General features: G+C 41.4%; 1 protein-coding gene across 3 annotated transcripts in view; it reads left to right on the top strand.

The window, feature by feature from the left end:
* The first annotated feature begins 18955 nt into the window (after nucleotides 1-18955).
* SMAD2 (SMAD family member 2) overlaps nucleotides 18956-19427 on the top strand; it is a 105011-nt gene continuing 104539 nt past the window's right edge. For 2 of the 3 annotated variants that reach the window (XM_014586242.2, XM_006144437.3), the window contains exon 1: nucleotides 18957-19101. The gene's annotated coding sequence lies outside the window, so the exon portion shown is untranslated. Of the gene's footprint in view, nucleotides 19102-19427 lie in introns of all 3 variants that reach the window. The other variant, XM_006144438.3, reaches the window with a different exon arrangement.

The raw sequence follows: 19427 nt of genomic DNA, 5'->3' as shown, positions 1-19427 counted from the left end.
TAGTGTATTTGTGCCCAAGATCCTAGGAGGAGGATGGAGGAGAAGGGATTATGGCAAGGCCATCATTCCTGTGTGTGTGGGGTGATTCCTCACATTCCCTCTCACTGTCTCTGTCTCGCTCTCTCTCCCCGGCAAGTACACATGCCCTAAGGGGAAAAAAAAGGAATTCTAAAAAAAGTAAGGAGTGTGTTGGGGTCAGCAGGTGGCGTGGTGGTTAAGGTGCTGAACTCCCACATGACTGACTGAGGTTCAAGTTCTGGACCTGGTGGCTGACACTCTCAGTTTTCCTTTCTCTGTCTATGGTAAGAACATGTGCCCTGTAGAAAATTTAAAAATAATAGCAATAATAGTAAGAAGAAGATGAAATAAATATTTTTAAAAATGAAGGAATATATTGGGAACCAGCAGTTAGCGTAATGGCTATGTCGCTGGATTCCCACGTAGTCGACCGCGGTTCGCGTCCCGGACCCGGTGGCTTAAAACTCACGCCGGGCGCATGTGCGTGCGTGCCCAAGATCCCGAGAGGAGAATGGAGGAGAAGGGATTGCGGCGTGACCATCCCCTCTGGGGGGTGATTTCTCGCTTTCTGTCTCTATGTCTCTCTCTGTCTATCTGGCGAGCGCACGCACCCTATAGCGAAAACCTCTCAAAAAAAAAAAAAAAAGAAGGAATATACTGAGCAGGCCCAAAGTGACTGTCTAGTACATAAACATAGCTGTTTAAGGAGTCTGTTGCATATTTTCTTTCTCTTTTGAAAAAAAAATGTCATGCTTCTGCTCTCCTTCTTTGTTAAATTTAAACTCTGGTAGGGAATGGACTGAGGCTCTATATGTTCCAAGAGCCAGGGTAAATACTCTTCGTGAAAAGAATATAACATACATTTAGTGGGTGGTTGGTCTGCATCTGGGACATCTTCATTGGATTGACTGATGTATCTTCTTTGGCTTCTCTGCTATCCATGCAAGATTTTCCAACCCATGCTGTTTCTCTCAGGAAGACTTGGTTTAATAGATTTGGGCAGTAGATTCTGGTCCCAGCTCTGCCACCAGTTATTGCACATAGCTACCATAGGGTGAGTCAATTCAAATCTGTACTTCTGTGACTCTTCTGCAAAATGAAGAAAATCCTGTGTGCTCAGCCCAACCTCAGAAAGCTGCTGTGAAGCCTACTGGGCAAAATCAGTGAATGTGAACATGCTGGTGACATGGGAAAAGCAATCATCCCTATTCAAAACTGAAGATGAATCTTCAGGCATTGTTCGGTAACATGATTCCAATCATCAGAAAATGACAGGGGCTACCCATTGATTTTGCAATCCAAGTGGAATCCCTAATTATAGACTTTTATGTTTCCATCAATCAGTTGGCTCTTGTCAGAGAACTGTGTTGTGGCCATTGTTAGAGAGAATTAAAAACCGTGAGGGGCTGAATTTGCTAATCCTATGTCACATAAAAAATTTTCGCCTAAAGGGAGGATAATACTTTTCTTGTATCAAATCATAATTGTTCCTGCTGTCATGACTTGGGTACCTTGAAATACACTTTTCAGTCAAATCCTTTAGTCTTTTCTTCATCCTTATTTACCTTAATTCTTTGCATCATTTTCCATTATTTTATTCATATTAATATTATTAATAACAGTAGTACTCATGTACTGGATCTTACAGGTATGATTAGGCACTATACTCTGATTTTTTTTCTAATGTATCCAACACTATGCCTCATGTAGTATCCTAATTATTTCTCCCAGCAACCATATTTGAGATGCTCTATTCTCATCCCAGTTTAGCAAAGTAGGAAATGAGGCACATAAACAAAAATGAGATTGAAACCCATGTGTTCCTGACTCCAAAGCATGTGCCCGCCTGGCTAAGTGACGAGCAATCCTGGTAAGTCATTACTAGACTGTAGCTGTCATCCTGCCACTTCGAAGGCAGGCTTTGTGTCATTGTTTTGTAATTTTTATTGCCATCATTGTGCTTTGCACATAGCAAGTATTCTGTATCTGCCAGGCAATTTAGCAATCTGCTAAGTTTTTTTTTTTTTTTTCCAGCAGGCACTAACTGACTTTTTGAGTCTCATAACAAAACTCAGAGATGTATGTGAATGCCTTATTATCCGTATTTTGCAGAAGAACCTGAAAGTTTAGAAAGATCAAAGCGACTTGCTCAAAAGGGCCCAGTCAACCAAGAAACCAAAACTTGAGCTTTCCTCCCTCTACTCACTGTCTTCCAAAAGGACAGACTTTTTTTTTTTTTTTTATCTTCAGTGCATACTTTTGTAATGGGACCCTGCCCTTGAGTTCAGAATTGTGAGACCTGGACTTGCTTGTTGACACTGTCTTCATGTCCAAGGACATCCTCAAGGTCCAAGCCTGTGAGTTTTTTGCTCTTGTCTTCTTCCAAAGAGCCAACCTCCCAAACGGCAGTTTTCTAAACAGCCCATTAGATAACATGTCTTAGTGCTGTCATGTAAATCTCAGTCTAGCTTAATCTAGCAGTTTCTAAAAAAAGCAGTTCATGTTTCATACTTTGATTGCTGATTTGTCTGTTTCTCCCTATAAATATATCAGTTTTTACATCCAATATTTAAAGGCTTTGTTAGGTAAACATAAATTCATAATTATTATTATTTATTGTAGTTAGACTGTTAGTATTAGCCCTAGATAGGCTTTTTTTTTTTTTTTTTTTTAGAGGCTTTTGCTATAGGGCGCATGCACTCACCAGAAAGACAGAAAGAGACAGAGAGACAGAAAGTGAGAAATCACCCCCCAGGGGGGATGGCCACGCCACAATCCCTTCTCCTCCATTCTCCTCGTGGGATCTTGAGCACGCACGCACACATGCCCGGCGTGAGTTTAAGCCACTGGGTCTGGGACTTGAACCGTGGTCAGCTGCATGGGAGTCCAGTGACATAGTCATATGCTAACTGCTGGTTTCAGCCGTACATAGGCTTTATGCCCTAAATTGTATTTTGTTTGATATCGTTACTGTTGTCCTCACTTGTTTTTTGGAAAGTATTTGCATGGCATTTCCCTCATTCTTTCATATAATTTTGTTTAGGTGTCTCTTATAAGCAGTATATACACAGATTTTTAAATCCAATCTGATAATCTGTCTTTTAATATGTGAATGTACTCCTTTTTTATATCATAACTTTTTGACATATTTGCATTGCTTTCTATTATCTTTGTTTTCTTTCTACTATAGTACTTGTTTTCCTTACTTCCATTATGAGTTTCTTTATCTCCATTACTGGCTTTTGTGTACAATAAAGTTTTTATTTATTTATTATTAATTCCTTTAATCAATTAACCTATTTTTAAATTTGCTATAGAATGCCAGAAAGAGAGAGAAAGTGAGAAAGTACCCCCCCCATGGGGGGATGGTCATGCAACAATCCCTTCCATATCTCCTCTTGGGATTTTGGGCATGCACACACACCTGATGTTTTCTCTAACTGCTGGATCTCGGACTTGAACTGCATAGTCAGTCATGTGTGGGATCCCATCACCTTAACTACCATGCCACTGGCTAGCCCCAGATAAAGTTTTTATAACTTTCATTTTAATTCTCCTTTCTGAAAAGTTATAGATATTATTTTCATTCCTTAAAGTGGCACTCTAAATGCTCAATTTCAATGCATTTAAGCTTTATAAAATTAATTATTTAATACCTTATCACTCCTTAAAAGTGATAAGAACTTGAATACACTTTATCTATTGAACATTGCTCACTCAGTTGTCTTCTCATTGTTTAGGATATTAATTGATCCTAATATATCATCAGTTATTTTGATTTTTGTTATAGTCAGCATTAATTACATTTATGGAAACATCTGTTTTCATTCTCACTTTATTGCTAATGTCAAGAACTTAAACTAGCTCAAGGAAAGCAACATTTAATTTTTTACAAAAGTTGTATTGACTTTGAAACCGAACTAACTGTGGAGAAAGGACAGATCTAGCTGTAAAGACAACTGACTAGCGAATTCACCTCTACCAGGATCCTCTCTCCGTCTTACCTTCTGTCTCTGTGTTACCCTGACTCGGTCTTTCTGTGTGACAGGGTTGGTGGCTGTAGGCAGTTTTAGCCATAAAGCCTCTCAACCAAAGAGTGAAGAGTGTTTCTTCAACAGATCAAGTTATAGCAATACTCAGGAGGGATGGTGTAGTTTGGATCATGGGCTGGTTTCTGTACCTCAATAAACATTTATTAATGATTCTTTTTTTAAAAAAAATTTTAAATAATTATTTTATTTAAATTTATCTTTCTAATTACTTATATTTGACTGGAGACAGACAGAGTGAGGAGAGAGAGAGAGAGAGAGAGAGAGAGAGCAAGCCACCAGGTCCAAAACTTGAACCGCAGCTGGCAATGTGAGAGTCCAGTGCCCTTACCCACCATGCCACCTGCTGGCCCCTATTAATGAAATTTTTTACCAAACAAATTATTATTTTCTTCTTCTTCTTCTTTTTTTTTTTTTTTAAAGTTTGCTATAGGGTATATGTGCTCACCAGAGAGACAGAGGAAAGCAAGAAAGTAAGCTGCCAGGTTCCCGACTAGAACTGAAGTTGGCCATGTGGGAGTCTAGTGCCTTAACCACCAAGCCACCTAGTGGACCTCAACATTTATTAATTACTTCTTATGTACCAAGCTCTGTACTAGAGCCTTAGTGTGTACTATATTTAATCTTCGGAATAATTTTATAGGAGAGGTGGAAGGCAACTCAAGCATAATCACCCCTCATAGCTGGTTTTGCCTTTGGCCTTGATCTTTCAGTTCTTCCATCCCTCACCTGCAATGATCTTACCTTTCATGCCACCAAGTTACACATTCCTGTAGGCATACTCTGAACTTTTTCTTCAGCAATAACTGCATAATTCTAATTCCAAGTATGTACTTTCAATACCCTAATTCCAACATTCTTTGACCTCATTGGGTTCTCTGAACTGTCGCTCCTATCACTTTTCCCTGTCTACCAAATCTCCCTTTCTCCCACCATCCTTAATTCTTTCCTTATCTGACTTGAAAACTGGTTCATCATTGTTTTAGTATGGTTCCCTCAGAAACTGATGCTGATACAAAGATCTGAGTATAATTCATCCCAAGAAGCACTGAGAGGAATGTGAGAGAGTTTGATAGGGAGCAAGGACATTAGTTTGACCAGGTGTGTAGAAAAGTCAGTTATTCCCCTCTAGACAACTAAAGGACCCCATTGTCTTAGTCCATTATTGCCTTGCTCACAGAAATACCCAAGGCTAGGTGATTTACAAAGAAATAGAGGTTTATTGACTCACAGTTATGATGGCTGGAAAGTCCAAAGGCACTGCAATAGGACAGCATCAGAACCCTGAGCTGAGCATGGTCTATATTCATGTTGCCCCACCTGCCTCATTTCTTGTCGTTATAAATACACCAGAACTCAACCATGGGGACTCTGACCAAATGACTTCCTTACACCCAGAGGTCTCACTCTGCACACTATGATGGGATTAAGTTTTCACTTAACACCTTCACAATACAACCATGTTCCAACACATGAACTCTGGAAGAAATCTAATCACTCTTCTTAAAGACCAGATTCCAAATCACAAATCTTTGGGGACCAAACCATTATTCAAACCAAAGTGTCCATTTATCATTTGCTAAAGGTTCCTCTCAGGGGCATTAACTTCCTAGCACTTCTGACCTGCCCTGAACACAAACCAACAAACACCCCTTAGATGGAGAACTACAGGTGCTTGGTGTAAGCCAACAGATGTGCTCTTAAGGACCCCTCTGAGAGAAGGTAGGTGCTGAGAACATTATCGTCACTATTTTGAATACACCCTTCCTGTCTGTATCTTCCTCCAGAGGACTCCCCTAGAGAAATCCCAATTCTGCATAATCTGAGCAGTTGGAGGTGGTAGGAGAAAAGCACATGGACATGCCCAGTGGTCTCACATTAATATGTCTACCTACAGGAAGTGAGTCATTCGTCAGTTCCCTCTTCTACCTTCCAAGACATCGATTTTCAACTTCCTCATCTTTTGTCAAACCTGTAAAACTTCCTTCTCTTCCTCAGATTTGGTTCTCCTTGCTCCTTATCTCATGAACAAAATAGATGCTATCAGAAAAGCACTTTCGCATGTATCTAACAGCATACCTAAAACACCTACTGGTGTCTTCTCACACATTCTTCTCTTCTCCTGAGTTATATCAGCATTTTTCAATTTTTTTTTTTATGTTGCCCCTTAAAGAACCTTTTTGGATGTCTTTTTCCTAATTGCCTTCTCATTAAATTTGAATATTGCAAATAGACTGCAGCGCTGTTTGTATACTGTGTGCCTGTGCTTTATACATAATGAGAGTAAGAACCAAGTTTTACCCACATCGAGAACACATGCAATAGGTGAGCTACCCGTGTGGCTATCTCAGGCAGAACCCCCCACGGCATCCTGGACCCCATGCCCTCTCACCAACTCAGGGACATCATTCTTACTGCTCCCTACTTTTCTATGCCATCATTTCCCCCATTCCTCTAGATCATGCCCCTCAACCTATAAACATGTTATATGTTCCATCTTACTAATATCCTCTCTTAAGCATGCATCTCTCATCATTGGATTGTCCTATTTCTCTATTTTCATTCTCCTTCACAAAAACAAAATAAACTGAAATGACTGTGTATAGGTCACCAGATCTGTGAATAAAGATATTTCTAGTTGATGCCAATACCAGCCTTCGATCTTAGACGATTTTTTCATCACCTTCTCCAGAGCCAAAGATGGAATTGTGCAAAAGACCCCTGAAAGTCAGTTCTAAGAAAATCCAGCCCCATCCCACTGCTGAACTGGGTGGCCGTGCATGTGATGAGCACACTTGTGCATATTCCCACTGTGGCTGTTGATCTTGGGCAGTCTATTTCACCTCTATGGGGACTTCTGTTGTTTATGAGAAATGTACTTTCTTTACGAGGTTATTGAAAGATTAAATGGGAGAGGGTGAGCTTTAAGAATGTTGCGAGTGAAGCAATAAATGTTGGCTATCTTCCTCTCTCCAACTTCTTCCAAGCCACCTTTCATATTCCCTGTTAAACTGGAAGTTCACTGAGGGAAAAAGCATACCTATCACTCTTTATATTATTCACAGCCCATAAGATGGAACTTTGTTTGGAATGTTTAATAACTACTTAAAAAAGAAAAATCATCTCAGGGTTCTGCCCTGAGAACACAAAGGCAATAAGCAAAGCAAAAGCAATGGAAAGCAAAAATAATTAAAAACCTTCTTAGTTGGAGGCCCTTTGGTGTAGGACTTTTTAAAAAATGATGTTCATTTGGGGCCAGAGGTGGCATGGTGGTTAAAGTGCTGGGCTCCCACATGGCTGAGCGTGGTTTGGGTCCTGGTGTCTCTCTCTGGTGAGCACATGTACCCTATAGCAAATTTTAAAAACAATAATTTTTTAAAATTATGTTAATTATAATTATGCTAATGAGAGACACTACTGCTGATACTCCTTCAATTCGTTTGTGGTACCTATTTTTAATTTTTTTAAGAGGTTTTTGCTATAGGGCGCGTGTGCTCGCCAGACAGACAGAGAGAGACAGAGAGACAGAAAGCAAGAAATCACCCTCCAGGGGTGTATCCACCCCAGGGGGGATGGCCACGCCGCAATCCCTTCTCCTCCATTCTCCTCTTGGGATCTTGGGCATGCACGCACACGCGCCCAGCGTGAGTTTTAAGCGACCAGGTCCGGGACGTGAACCAGGTCGACTGCTGGTCCCTGGTACCTATTCTTCTAATTAAGTAATTTACTTAATCTGTAAAATATATGACATATTGCTGGCTTTATTTTTTCTTTCTTCATATATTTTTTAAAAAGTATTTAACTTTATTTATTATTATTTAAACTTCTACCAGAGAGAGAGAGAGAGAGAGAGAGAGAGAGAGAGAGAGGAAGAAAGCAAGCTGCCAGGTCCAGGACTTGAACCACAGTCAGCCATGTGGGAGTCCAGTGCCTCAACCACCACACCACCTGGAAGTCCCTCTTCATATCTTACTTGATTTTACCACTTAATACCTACAAGTGAGGAACCAAGCATTATAAAATATTTTGTAGCCTAAGAGATCAGTCATCTCTTGTACATAAGAGAGGCTAAAGATATATTTGTTAAAGAATAAAATAAAATAGATTTAAACATTATCATTGCAAGTTGATATAATATTTCAAAATTATGATTAAAAGAGAAATGTATTTGCTTCCAAAGTGAGGAATGAAAAGTAGTAATTAATGAATTCCTTTTCCTATTATACATTTTTCAACAAGCTTCTGGATTTACTTGTTTTAGAAGGTTGACCATTCAGTGAGTGTTTAATTCTGCTGATTTTAAAATTGTATTTAATTTATTATTGCAACTATTATTTCTAAGTTTGCTATAGGGTGCATATGCTCACCAGAGAGACAGAAAATGAGAATGCAAGCCCCAGGTCCAGGACTGAACTGTGGTCAGCCATGTGGGAGTCAAGCACCTTAACCACTATGTCATCTGCTGACCCCAATTCTGCTGATGTTTTAAGATCCTTTTCCTGTAAGTAGGGACTTGGCATTTAAAGCCCTTAACAACGTGGTTCCTCTTTACTGTATAGCTTTATCTCTTTCCACACCTCATCATGGCCTTCCCTTCTCTCTCCTTACTCCCTCCCTCTCATCCAGACATGCTCTTCTCACAACTGGGTCCTTGCACATGTGTTTTCCTTGCTCTGCCTGGTTAAGGCCTAGCAGTATCATCCTAGCATAGTTCTCTACTCTGATTGCCCAGACCAGGTGAGCTGCCTCCCACAGTTATCTCCTCTAACAGAATCAAGGGTCTCAGAAGGCAAGAACAGTGTCCAATTCCAGTACACTGCACAGTCGGTAACACAAAGTGTAGTCAGCAGGAGTACTTGTTAAATGAATGAGGACTTAACTTTTTGATATATTTTAGCACAAGTCACAAAATGTCATAGGAGAGACAATAATTTCATTAGTTCCATGAAATATATACCAGTAAGAAATTACAAAAGCAACGAATATTTGCCAGGTAAATCTTAGGCATTCAATATCCATCAATAATCTATTATTAGCTGGTAGCATGATAGTTAAGGTTCTGGATTCCCACATAGTCAACCATGGTTTGAGTCACAAAACCGGTGGTTTGCGCATGCACGCCCAAAATCCTGAGAGAAGAATGGATGTCACATATCCATCCTCCCGGAGGGATGATTTTTCATTTTTTCTCTCTCTCTGGCGAGTGCACGTGCCCTATGTCAACAACAACAAAAAATCTACTATAAAAATCATGGCATGATCTTGTAAACTGCTGAGAACTTAAAGATGGAGCATCAAAAGAATGGAGGAAATTTTAGTACAAGGTTATGTTTTTAACAGTAGTAGAAAAATATATGAATGTTAAAAGCAGCATTTTTTTTTTTTTGGAGAGATTTTTGCTATAGGGCACTTGCGCTCGCTGGACAGGCAGAGACAGAGAGATTCTCCTCTTGGGATCCCAGGCACGCATGCGCAGGCACCTGGCCTGAGTTTCAAGTCCCTGGGACAGAGATTTGAGTCCCAGTCAACTACATGGGAGTCCAGCAACAAAACCATTATGCCATCAAGAGCAGCATTCTTAATAAGAAGCAAAAAGTAATAAATAAGAGGGTCAGCCCCACAGCCTAGTGGTTAAGAGAACTTATCTCACATGGCCAACTGCAGTTTGAATCCCAGCCTTGGTGGCTTAAAAAACGTGCAGCACACATGTGTGTGCATGCTGAATATCCCCATAGGATGGAGAAATGGAGAAGGGATTGTGGCATTACTTCACCCCATTGGGGGGTGTTTTCTTCCTCTCCTTCTCTTTCTGGAAAGTACATGTTCCCTCTGGCAATTTAAAAATAAAATAGAGGCAAAAAGTGGAAACAACCCAAATGTTCATCAGTTGACGAATGGATAAACAAAAGTATCTATATAATGGAATATTACTCAGCTCTGAAATAAATGGAGTGCTGATACATGTTGTAACACAGAAGGACCTTGAAAATATTATACTAAATAAAACAGTTACAAAAAACACTCTAGGGAACCAGCAGTTAGTGTAATGGCTATGTCGCTGGACTCCCACGTAGTCGACCGCGGTTCACGTCCCGGACCCGGTGGCTTAAAACTCATGCCGGGCGCGTGTGAGTGCGTGCCCAAGATCCCGAGAGGAGAATGGAGGAGAAGGGATTGCGGCATGACCATTCCCTCTGGGGGGTGATTTCTTGCTTTCTGTCTGTCTGGCGAGTGCACGCGCCCTATAGTGAAAACCTCTAAAAACAAAACAAAACAAAACAAAACAAAAAAACAAAAAACACTCTATATCATCCCATTTATATGAAACACTAAGAATAGACAAATCTATTAAGTCTAAAAGGCTGATCAGGAGTTGGCTAGGACTGAGGATGAGGGGAGGGAAAGATGGGGAGTGAATACTAACAATATGGGGTTTACTTTGGGGGTGATGAACACGTTCTAAAATTAGATTGTGGTGATGGTTGCACAGCTCTGTGAACATACTAAAAACCACCAAGTTGTATAGTTCAAATGATTACATTTATGGATTATATTTCAATAAAGTTGTTTTTAGAAAGCAGTAGAGAACATTTGCTCCACAGCTAACCCTGAATAGGCTGTGAGAAAGATGAATTCTCTTTATAATCTTTACTTGTGCTTTTTGGTAAGTGAAAAACCAAATCTCTAAAATCTGAGTCTTGAACCCTGTGCACTCAGGCCAGGAAGCCCGTCAGTGTTGACCAGCCAGTAGGTGAGAAGTCACAATTGCAGGATGCCAGAGACACTGCAAGGCTAATGCTGTGTGGTGTCTTTAAGGGAGAGACCTGCAAATGAGGTGAGTGAAGAGTTTATTCGAAGGATATAGCACAATTAGGAAGGAATCAGCAAAATTGCCTTTGGAGTGTAAAGCAGAAACATGACACTGGAAACTGACAACTTGTAGGAGACGCAATCATTTTTCAGTGTAGAATTCTCTCTGGCTAGCTGTCAGATTTGGGGAGTCCTCTTTTCTGAACTGGTGTAGTTGGAAGGAATCTGATCTGGGGCTTAGGATACTCTGGTTCTAGTTCTGGCTCTCTCACTTACTTATCACCCAACAAACAATGATTGTAGGCCTACTGTATGCCAGGCACTGCGCCTAGTGCTGGTGACCCAAGTGCAAAGACACAGACCCTATCTCAAGGATGTCAGTGCACAGAGAAACGCAATGAAGCAGCAGCTAAGTAAATGCTATGACAGAGAAGAGGGGACTCATTCCATACTGAGGAAAGAAGAAAGAAGGGACAGGAGTGAGGAGTCTTCCCATCACTAGAAGTTGTGCTGTTTCCTTATTAACTCTTTGCTTTCTCACAAGCATGTCAGCTCCTTATGGACAAGGTCCCCCTCCTCCTTTTTTAAGAAATTATACTCATTAAAAAAAAAACAACACACAGCTTTATTGAAGCGTAAGTCACATATCACATGATCCACTTACTTATACAATTCAAGGTTTTTAACATAATCACAGACATGTATGATCATCTCAATATAATTTGAGAACATTTTGATTAATCCAGGAAAAAACTCTGTACTCACTAGTAGTCACTCTCTATGCTACAACCTCCACTCCCAAACCTAGCCAACCATTAATCTACTGTCTTTATAGATCTGCCCATTCTGATTGTTTCATATAAACGGAATTCTCTAATATGTGGCTTTGTGACTGGCCTCTTTCATTTAGTGTGTCGGCTGTGTGGCAGCATGCCTTGATACTTCATTCCTTTTCATGGCTGAATAATATTCCATTGTATGAAAATTTCACATTTTTTTTTATGGATCATTACTTGGTGGACACTTGGATTGTGGCTTTTGGTTCTTATGAGTAATGCTGTTATGAACATTTGTGCACAAGTTTTTACATGGACAGACATTACCATTTCTTTTGCATGGAATTGCTAGGTTGTATGATTACTCTGTTTAATCCTTTGAGGAATTAACTCCCAGAATGTTTTTCAAAGTGACTGTACCTTTTTTTTTTAAAGACCATTTTTTAGAATGATTTAATTTACTATTATTATTATTTTTAATTTGACCAGAAAGAGACAGAGAGAAAGGGAAAGTGAGAAAGTAAGCCACCAGGACTGGGACTTAAACCATGATTGCCCACATGGGAGTCAAGAGCCTTAACCATCATGCCACCTGCCGACCCCATGACTGCATCATTTTGCATTCCTACCAGCAATATATGAGGGTTCTAGTTTCTCTACATTCTTAATAATACTTGATATTTTCTGTCTTTTTGACCATAGCCTTCCTAGAGAGAGTAGGAAAGAGAGAAAGCATACCCCCAGGGATATGGCCACACTGCAATCCCTTCATTCTCCTCTCAGGATTTTTTTTTTTTTGAGAGATTTTTGCCATAGAGAGTGTGCGCTTGTCAGAGACAGAGACAGAGAGACAGAAAGTGAGAAATCACCCCCTATGGGGAATGGCCATGCCACAATCCCTTCCATTCTCCTCTCGGGATCTTGGGCACACACGCACACATGCCCAGTGTGAGTTTTAAGCTGCTAGGTCTGCAACTCGAGCTGTGGTCAACTAGGTGGTAATCCAGAGACATAACCATTATGCCAACTGCTGGTCCCTCCCCAGTATGTTTTTTTAAGCTCCCAGTGTGGGACTCAAACTGGAGTCAGCCATGTGGGATCCAGCTGTCTTAACCACCAACCCACCAGCTGGTCCAATAATGCTAAGTTTTAAAGAAAGATATAAAAAGATGATAAAATATAGTGTGACGTGTGTATGTGTGTGTGTTGGGGGCAGTGCTAATCTAGATCTAGACCAGGTGGTTAAGAGAACAGAAAAAAGGAGGAGCAAAAGCCTCCTCCAAATAGAAGAGCAAAACTTGCATAGGAAGTGGCTTGAAGGAAGAGTCTGGAGACAGATATTTTTGTCTATCACTCAGGAGTTAGGTATGGAGAAATTTGCCTCCATTCCCTGAGACAGAGTTAGTGAGGACATACACTCAGAAATAATGGAGATGGAAGACTGAAGAGTAGCAAAGGTCCAGAACAGCAGTCTCTGGCATGGGTGCTGGTGGAGACAAGGGACAAGTAGAAGAGTTGGTAGGCAGTACCGTGTGTGTGGTGTCTACTACATGCATAATCCCTGGAACTAAGTGGTCACAGGACTTTGGGGAAACCTGGGCCCCAATTTCCTTAGCTGCAAAATAAGAGCACTGAATCAGGCTCCATGATTATATGAAGGCAAGGAAGAGCTGATACGGAACCTCTACGTAGCTATATAATTTATCCTTGGATCCCACCATTGAAGATTTTAGGGCTCAATAATACTTGGCTCTATCCCACCATTAATTACATTCTGCCACTCATCAACTAGTACAATTGTCAGACTCCTTCAGCAAAATGTCTTTTTTTTATAGCTAAGGACTGTTTAGTAAGGACAAACAATTGGAGCTCATTAATTCAACCATTAGGGCACCGATTATGCATCTATTGTCTACTCTAGTCAGCTATGTTAAATAAGCTCCTCAGTCTTCATCAGAGCAATTATGCTAATACGCTTGGATTTTCCAAGAGTATTATACCTTTATATACTTATCCTGCCTAGGAGCAGCCTGGCTCAGTCAATATTGTCACACACACACAATTATAATCAAGGCACAAGGCCCTATTGTTGACATATAACTACTATATAATCCCCCTTACAATAGAACTTTAAACAATTTATTTATTGTTCTATTGGGCTATGTTTAGTCTCTTCCCAGAATATATAGATTTGAGATAATATTTAAGTGTCCTTATGGGAGCGCTAATTGCATTGGGATGGTATTATAATTTTCCAAGTAATATTTGAACAATCCTTGGACTAGTTACCCAACAATCAATTAATCCAATGATCCTGTATGTCTTTGTATAACTTTAAGTATATACATAATAATGATAATCAGAAGCCTGGAGAAAGATGACAGTTAACTTCTTTTGCCATGTATTTTTCTCCCAATCAGAGCCTGCAGAGCTGATCTTCCCTCATCTATGGCCTCCCATCCATTGTCTTCCAGCTAGTGAGGGCACCATTCTACACATCCAATTCAGACCCATGCTTGATTCATTCATTCATTCAATACAGTAAAAATAAATGGACTGCTCTTTATGTAACAGCCCTGCACCATCCAATATGATAACGCTAGTCATGTGCGGCTACCGAGCACTGGAAATGTAGCTAGTCTGAACTGAAGTGTGCCACGTGTGAGCATAAGATACCCAGAGTTTCAAAGACATAGGACAAGTTTAACCCTTTATTATCACACTTGACACTGTAAAAGTGATCAAGTTTGAATCAATTCAGAATCCACTTAATCGTTATTATTTACAATAAAAGTAACATTACATATCTAAGTTTGTTTTATTTCTTCAGAGAGAGAGAGAGAGATAGAGAGAGGTACCTCCAACAGAGAATTCCTACCCTTGATCCACCTCCAGCCAGCCTGGATTGTGGGCATGTGTGCATGCCTGGCATGCACAGGGAGACCTCTGACTAAAACCTGGGCCCTGCCATGTGTGTCTAGCATCACAGAGGGTTGTTACTCCACCTGTCTAAACTCCACACATTTGTTCTTTGCAATTTTTACTTTGGTTTTTTTATTTTTTTAACCATTTAATCAGTGTCCTTTCAGTTACAAATAACTGGATTTTTTCTTAAGATGTAATATGCTCAGTGTATCATAGTTCCACCCAGATGAACAAATGCAAAGCTTAGATGTTGACAGGAGACCTAACAGTTGAGTTAAGGGCAACTACAAAATGGCAGGCTGGGACAAAGCTGTGTAGAATGCTTGCAGACATACACACAGCATTTCTGTGATTCCAATGTTGTATTTTACCTTTCTTCAATTTGTATTTCAGTAAGGGTGTTGGGAGATAAACTGAGAATTAGCTGTCCTTGTCCTTCAGGAATTTACAAGCTAGATGGGAAGACAAAATATACACATGTAAGAAACTGCTCAAGACTAAACTAACAGATCAAGACATTAATCAAAACAAAGCCATGATGTGTCTATCATTCAGACTGTAAGAGGAAATTTATGGGTGAGTAGTGTAATTTGGGGCTGGAGGAGTCAAAAAGGGCTTTATAGATTTATCAGAGAATGGATGAACAATGTGAGTTGTGTCTTTTGAAAAATCAACACATAGATATATTTTTAAAAATCAAACCACTGAAGAATAATGAAATTTTAAGTTTTTCATTCATGATTCAAATTCTTTGTGGAGTAATCATTCTAACCATTTTTCTTATGTCTTTCTAGTACATTTAGCTATTTTGAAATGGATTCTGAACTGAGATTTTATTGATTTTGCACTGTCACATGTAATGAAGGGTTAAATTTGTCTATTCATATAAAATTAAGACCTACTTAATATAATTTATACAACAGGGACCTACTGATAGATCTTGAGTACTCTTGTGGATTTCTAAGCTGATTGTTGCCATGGCAATCCCTGCTCTATGTGTCTTCAGTTTCTGTCTTGACCCACTTTGGTTTAGATGCATTTCTAGTAGAGGGGATAGTAGACATGCTCTAATTTCTAAGCCCCTTGGAGACTGCATTGATAGCCAGGTTGCCTGTCCTTCCCTTTCCTTCATTCTATAGATCCTGGAAGGCTTTCTAAATGGAAGAGTTAGGGACCCAGATTATTTCACTTTGGAGAGATGAACTTAGACCTCAGGCTTATTATTCACAGAATTAATGTAATCTCAAAGTACCTAACTCCTGTATGAGAAGCAAATTCTGAATGCCTATCAGTCCTGCTCTTGTTCCTACTTCTACTGCCCAGCTGGACACCCAAATCTAAACCCTGATCACAAAGTAGAAAGTCTTTGTATGGCCCAGATGCTATGGTTTATATCTCCCCAAAATTCATGTGTTGAGGTTTGGTTGTGAAGGTATCAAGAAGAAACTTAATTCCTTTACGATGTTGAAAGAGGAGGCCTTTGGGAATGATGAAATGATTAGGGTGGAGCCCCCTAGTGGGTGTATGAGAGGAAACGAGGCCCAGAGAGACACATGGCACACAGGCCATTCTCTCCTGTCTCCTGCCATGTTGCGATGCAGCGAGAAGAATCCCCACCAGAGGGGGGGTTTGGACCACCAAGCCATGAGCTCAATAAACTTTTATTCTCTGAAATTACCCAGATTCAGATAGTTTCTGTAATTAGCAATGGGAAGGGCTAGAACAGCAGGATACTTTTACACCATTCATAATAAACCTGTTGACCTGTGTTAGCAAGAGGAGAGAACAAAAACCAGAAACAGCCTTCTTACTTCAAAGTCGAGCAGTCTTTCGCCCTATACCATCCTCCCTGGTGGCTCCAGAAAGCAAAAGGCACAGGTGGTGAAACAGCTCCACCAGTTGGATTCCTGGGGCTCTGTCCTAAGTTATTTTAAAAAATGAGTTAGTAGAGCTGCCCTAAATGGACAATGGAAGGAATCATTCTAGAAGTAAAAAAATTATTTTTTTTAAAGGTTTTTGGCATAGGGCATATCACTTGCCTTAGAGAGACAGAGAGAGGGAACCAGCAGTTAGCGTAACGGCTATGTCACTTGTCTCCCGTGTAGTCAGCCGTGGTTCGTGTCCTGGACCCGGTGGCTTAAAACTCACACCGGGTGCATGTGCATGCGTGCCCAAGATCCCGAGAGGAGAATGGAGGAGAAGGGATTGCGGCGTGACCATCTCCCCTGGGGGGTGATTTCTCGCTTTCTGTCTCTATGTCTCTCTCTGTCTGTCTGGTGAGCACACATGCCCTATAGCGGAAAAAAAACCTCTCCAAAAAAAAAAAAAGAGAGAGACAGAGAGAAAAAGTGAGAATTCAATCCTCAGGGGGAATGCCATGATGCAATCTCTTCTTCATTATTCTCTGCTTGAATTCTGGGCACGCATGTACATGCATCTGCTGTGATTTTGAAGCTGCTGGTTTGTACAATGGTCAGCCATGTGGGAATCCAGCTACCTTAACCACCACTCCATCTGCTGGTCTTGAAGTAAAATTTTAAAGGAAGAACTTCTGCCCAGTATGTTCATCTTAGCATAAATGCACACAACAGGAGTTAATGAAAACTGACACTTCAACTTCAAAGTCCTGTGCTATTTACTTTTTCTGGGGAGAGTTTTTTTTCTTTTTTTTCTGTAGGTCACGTGCATGAACTTGCCAGAAAGACAGAGACATAGAGAAAGAAAGTGAGAAATCACTCCCCAGGGAGGATGGCTGTGTTGCAATCCCACCTCCTCCATTCTCCTCTTGGGATCTTGGGCACGCACGCACCCAGCGTGAGTTTAAGTTACTGGGTCCAGGACTCGAGCTGTGGTCTACTACATAGGAGTCCAGTGAAGTAGTCATTACACTATCTGCTGGTCCCTAAAGCCCTGTGCTATTTACTTTTATATTTATTATTTTTATCATCATACAACTATATTTAAGCATAGTAGTTGAGTTCCACTTACCAAAGACCATTGGGAACCAAGCTGCATTCAGAAGTCTGATCTAAGGGCAGGACAGTGATACAGCAGTAAAACCTGGGACTGTGAGGTTTCCTCCATGAAAGTTCTGGATTCAAGTGGGGAGAATTCCCCGAGGAGATTGGGCAAGATCACAAGATCTCATGATCCCAGGCTGGCTGAAGGTGTAGTAAGAACTCTGGGTGAAGACTCTGGTAGGAGTACTGTCTAATTCTTCCTATCTCTCTTGCTCATAGAATAAACATTTTCAAAACCAAAAAATTGTTGATTAAACTACAATTTGCCTTGCCCTGGGGTTCATGCTAGTCACCTTTCCAAGAGAAAAGTATTTCCATGATAGTGGAAAGAAATGGCAGAAATGGGAGCCAGCAGGTGGCATTAATGCGCTGGCTAAGGCACTGGCCCTACCACAGTTCAAGGGCACTCACACTGGGGTCATGTGCATCCAGGCCCAAAATTCCAGGAGAATAGAGATGGGATTGCAGCATGGCCATGACCCCTGGGGGATGATTTCTCACTTTCTCTGTCTCTTTGGTGAGTGCATACGTACTATAGTAAAAAAAAAAAAAAAAAACTCTTAAAAAATTGTGGAAATGCAGATTTTGAAGGGACATCTGGGCAGGAGAAGGCTGAATATCTCCCAAGGTCCATCTGAAGGCAGCCTCTTCTGGGATGCCTTTATTTCTGACTGCTCATTGGTACTTCTTAATTACTGATTTGTAAAGCCAGTGATGCTTTCTGCTTGTTTATCTAGAGTACCCAATTAAATCCATGCAATGAGTACCTAAGGAGTGCGGGACTGGCAGCCAAGAATACCATGTTCTAGCCCTGTCTTTGCCACCAACCACCTGGGTGAGAACTTAGCTTCTTTTAAACTTTCAGTTCTACAGCGCTCCCTGCCTAACACAATAGGTGCTTAATACATACTTAATACAATTAGTTGGGCTCAATTGTCAGCTGTGGTTTGGACGTACCCAAGGTAAGAGATGTAAGGTTACTCTTGAGCATGGTCACACCCCTCTTGGACAGCCCTAACTTTAGGGCCTTGTTGCCTCCTGTAGGGCAGATGTGATTTAAGTTCTTAACAGTAAAGAAATGAAGGGGAAGACAAGATAACCCAACAATTAAGGGGCATCATGCCGATGGCTTGTCTTTTAGATGTCACAAGGAACATTCAGAACGTGCACCATTAATACTACTTTTCCTGAAGGTGGAACCAAAATACAGGTTAAACAAACAAAAAAAGCCACCTGGCATCCCTGAGTCTGGCCCTAAACACACCGAGGCAATCCTGGTTCTGGGCTCATTTACATCTCTGCCCCGCCCCCTACATTTGCATATGGGCGCGCCCAGCCGCGGGCCCACAACCTCGACTTCTTCAGACCCTTTTTCTCCCCGCCGCGCGGCTTCTCCCGAGGGCGAGCCAGAGGTCTCCTGGGATTTGAGCACGTGTCCACTCCCAGATTCACGACGGAAGGTGGACGGGGCGGCGACCCCTCAGGACACACCCAAGGGCGCTGGTGAGAGGCTGGGGGCGTAACGGTGGCAGGCTCGTCCTCCCGGCGCGGCAGGCTAGCGGCCTTCCCTTTCCCTTCCCGGAGCCCGAGTGGGAGCGCGTCGGAAACGAACTCATGCGAAACCGCGACGTTCCTCCCCGCCCGGCCCCGCTGTAAATTGCCTTGCCTCGCCTCGCCTCGCCTCGCCTCACGCTCGACGGGGGAGGCGGGACCAATCAGCAAGCGACGTCTCCCTTCCGATTCCAGGCCCCCGACGCGCGGCTCACACCCCAAGCTCCCCGCACGCTGATTGGCTGCGCGCGCCGCCGGGCCCGCCCGGGGGCCGGGGG

The sequence above is a fragment of the Tupaia chinensis genome, unplaced genomic scaffold (genome assembly GCF_000334495.1).
Source record: "Tupaia chinensis unplaced genomic scaffold, TupChi_1.0 Scaffold000119_2, whole genome shotgun sequence".
Taxonomy (NCBI): domain Eukaryota; kingdom Metazoa; phylum Chordata; class Mammalia; order Scandentia; family Tupaiidae; genus Tupaia; species Tupaia belangeri.
Note: the sequence above shows the minus strand (reverse complement) of the source record. Positions and strands in the feature narration are given on the sequence as shown.